Source organism: Chrysochloris asiatica, unplaced genomic scaffold (assembly GCF_000296735.1).
Source record: "Chrysochloris asiatica unplaced genomic scaffold, ChrAsi1.0 scaffold00057, whole genome shotgun sequence".
Lineage (NCBI taxonomy): Eukaryota > Metazoa > Chordata > Mammalia > Afrosoricida > Chrysochloridae > Chrysochloris > Chrysochloris asiatica.
In genome coordinates, this window is record NW_006408575.1 from 13,872,073 (window position 1) to 13,875,717 (window position 3,645).

A 3,645-nucleotide genomic window follows, 5' to 3' on the forward strand; every position below is an offset into this window, starting at 1 on the left:
ATTATAGATCAAATCAGTTTTTCATTCAACAATTCATACATGTTTATTTCATGTCATAGGTTGCAAGCCACATAATGCAATAGCACTCTTCTCACTTCCTCCTTATGTTTCCTGTTTCCATTCCTCTCCCTTTCCTAATGCTTCCTAACTTCTGAACTTGTACAAATTCTGACCTAATTTTATTATTCTAAGTCTTGTGTACCAATCTAGTGTTACTGTTTACCTTATAGATCTGTCTATTGTTTGGCTGAAAATTGAGCAACAGGGTTGAGGTCAGTTCCAGACCTGAAGAGTGACAATGGGTCATAGTATCAGGGTTCCATCAGTTTCTATCTGACAAGTAAACCTGGTCTTTTTATGATTTTGAGTTTTGTTCCACAGTTTTTTCCTACTCTATTCAGGACCGTCTACTGCAATCCCTTTCAGAACAGTTGGTAGTAGTAGCTAAGCATCATATAGTTCTACTGGGCTCAGGGTCATGGAGGCTGAGGTTCACATGGATTAATTGTCTCAGTCAGTCTTTCATTGTCTTTACTCTTCTTTGTTCTAGACAGGGAGAGACCAATAGTTACACCTTAGGTGATCACTCTCAATTCTTTGAGACCCCAGTCATTACTCACCAAAGTACGTTGTAGAACATTTTCTTTATGGGCTATGTGATACCAATTGATCTTGGTGTGTCCTCTGAAACTGTGGCTCTTGGATCCCCAGGCCCAGTAACTCATCCCCTTAAAGCATTTTGTTGTAACTGAAAAGTTTTCAAAACTTTGCCCCCCATATGCTCTCCTATATTTATATGTTTACAGCATAAATAGATGCATATGTAGTGATATCTTCATAAATAACCTGTATGTCAGTTTGTCTTACTATGGTGGTTTGTGTGTTGGTTTGATGCTGAAAGATATATCCCAAGTGTTTGAAATACAAATGGGATCACTAATGATGAATATGTTTCAGCAGAGCTTCTAGCCTAAGAGCAGACAATGAAGAAGAAACAGGTGTTCTACTTCTGAAGGATTAGCCCCTGAAAACCTTATACATAGCAATGAAACACTGTCTGACATAACGACAAAAGATGAGTTCTTCAGGTTGGAAGGCACTCCGTATATGACTGGGCAAGAGCAGCCTCCTCAAAGTAGAGTTTAACTTAATGATGTAGATGGAGCAAAGCTTTCAATACTTTCATTTGCTGATGGGACATGACTCAAAATGAGAAGAAACAGCTGCAAGCATCCATGAATAATTAGAACATGCAATATATGAGGCATGAATCTAGGAAAACCAGAGTTGTTCAAAACAAACAATTTTGATCTTCATTAGTAAGTACTTCAATTCCTTTTCATTTTTGGCAAAGAAGGTTGTATCATCTACATATCACAGGTTGCCAGAGTTGTTGTTAAAGAGCAGGTTGTAAATGATGATTGTGTATATAATAGTGTTTTCATCTATTGCTTTAGTTCTTGTACTCCTCCCAGTGTTCTTTTTTTTTTTTTTTTTTTTTTTTTTAATGCAAAGTGACAATTTATTGCTTTCCTTTTCAATGACAAGCCCTTTGGAAAAAGCTTTTTTCTAGAGGACCTGGGTGGGAACCTCAGGGCCTTTGTAGAACAGAGAGCAGGTCCCTCAATCTGCTCTGCAGACCCTTGACCCCGCAGCTGTCTGGGGTAACTTTTGAACAGACCTAGAAGGGTGACCACTTCTAGGTCAGAGTGCTGTGGGTGCCAGGCACAGTCCGGGGTCTGTACTTTGGCCTGCCTGGGCCAGTGCCCTCTGGCATGCCAGGCGTGATTTGGAGGGAGAGGAGAGTTTTACAGAGCAGAGGCCTTCAGCCAGGGACCTTGGACTCTTTGGCCAGCTGGTTCTCGTTCTCCTCATGTTGAGACAGCTGGCGGTTCAGGGAGATGGCCTCAGCTGCAAAGAGAGTCAGGTGCATGGTGCTGCTATTCCTGTGGAGGACTTGCGGCATGGGGAGTCCCCTTTCTGGAGCTTGCCCCTGCACCCATGGGTGCTTCAGAACCTGGGCAGCACTTAGTATCTGCTTTGCATCTCAACCAGGAGCTTGGAGATATGAGGTCTTTGGCCTCACTGGAGATGTGTGCCCAGTCTTTGTCAGGAAACTCATATTTGCCTTCCTGGATGCTCTCAGATAGCTTGTTCTGGTACACCAGCAGACCTCTCCCCTGTCCCAGGCGCAGTCGGCCCTGCAGTGACCTACAAAGGGGGGATATCCACTCAGAGTGATATAGAGGACTACGCACAGGCTCCACAGGTCACAGCGCTTGTCATAAAAAGTGGCCTCATCGGTGAAGACCTCCACCACCTCGGGGGCCATGTATTCTGCAGAACCACATGGAGTGGTCAGCTCTGGAATGGTTATGGTGGTGCAGGAGCTATTCAGTTATACAACTGCCCAAGTCAAAGTCACAGATTTACACTGGAGACTCACACAAGATATTTTCTGGTTTCAGGTCACAGTGAGCAATGCCTTTGGTATGTAGGAAGTCAAGGGCTGCAGCAACATCCCGCACCACTTGACTGGCTTCTCTCTCACTGAAGTGCTTCCACTTCTGAATGTAGGCCAAGATGGAGCCTCCTTGCAATTTCTCTAAGACCAAGTAAAATCTTGTGTCATCTTCGAAGAATTCAGTCAGCTCCAAAATGTTCTTGTTTCCCTGACACTGATAGAGCATCTCCACCTCTCGAAATACTCGACTCCAACTGCGCCCTGCTTGTTTTTCAATGATTTTGACAGCATACTCTTTGCCATTCTACAGGCTCACGGCACCTTGAACTTTGGCATAGGATCCCTCTCCCAGCAACATGGAGGTCAGCTTGTAAATATCTTCAAACTTTCCTGGCATGGAGTCTCTTCATAATTGTACTGCTGTTCTTCCTCTTAATATATATTGCCTTCCCCTTCATCCAAGTTAGTTTGTGTCTACCTTTTAATTAGTGATTTACCAATCTTTTCCTCCCACCCCTAGTAACTATCAAATAATGTTTCTTTTTGTGTGAAAACCTTTTCATAAATTTTTATATTAGTGATCTCACATCCTACTTATTTCACTAAGCATAATGTCCTCCAATTTTATCCATGTTAATAAGGGTTTTTTATACATTCATCATTATTTTTTTAATGGTACTTTTAATTCTATTATGTGTATATACCACAATTTGTTTATCCATTCTTCCATTGATGAAAATTTAAGTTGTTTCCATCCTTTTGCTTTTGTGAATAGTGCTGATGAACACAGGTATGCACAAAGCTATTTGTGTCTTGACTTTTATTTGTCTTGGATATATACCTAGTGATTGGATTATTGGGTCACAGTTTTTATATTTATGATGTTTTAATACTGTGTCTCACGGTGGTTTTACCATTTTACAATCCCACCAGCAGTGTATGAGGGTGTCAGTCTTTCTATTTCCTTTGCCAGCATTTGTTGCTTCCTAACTTATTGAACATTCCTATTAATGCTGGAGAGTGAGATGATACCTCATTGTTGTTTTTATTTGTATCTTTTGAATGGCTAATGATCACAATAATTTTCTATGTGTTTATTGGCAACCTTGAATGTCTTCTTTGATAATGTGTCTGTTCATAAACTGTCTACCCATTTTAAATTGGTTTATTTGCCCTTTTGT

The 3,645-nt window shown here is 41.2% G+C and overlaps 1 pseudogene; it reads right to left on the reverse strand.

The window, feature by feature from the left end:
• Window positions 1-1,704: 1,704 nt before the first annotated feature.
• On the reverse strand, window positions 1,705-2,861 carry LOC102813552 (annotated as a pseudogene).
• Between the last annotated feature and the right edge of the window lie 784 nt (window positions 2,862-3,645).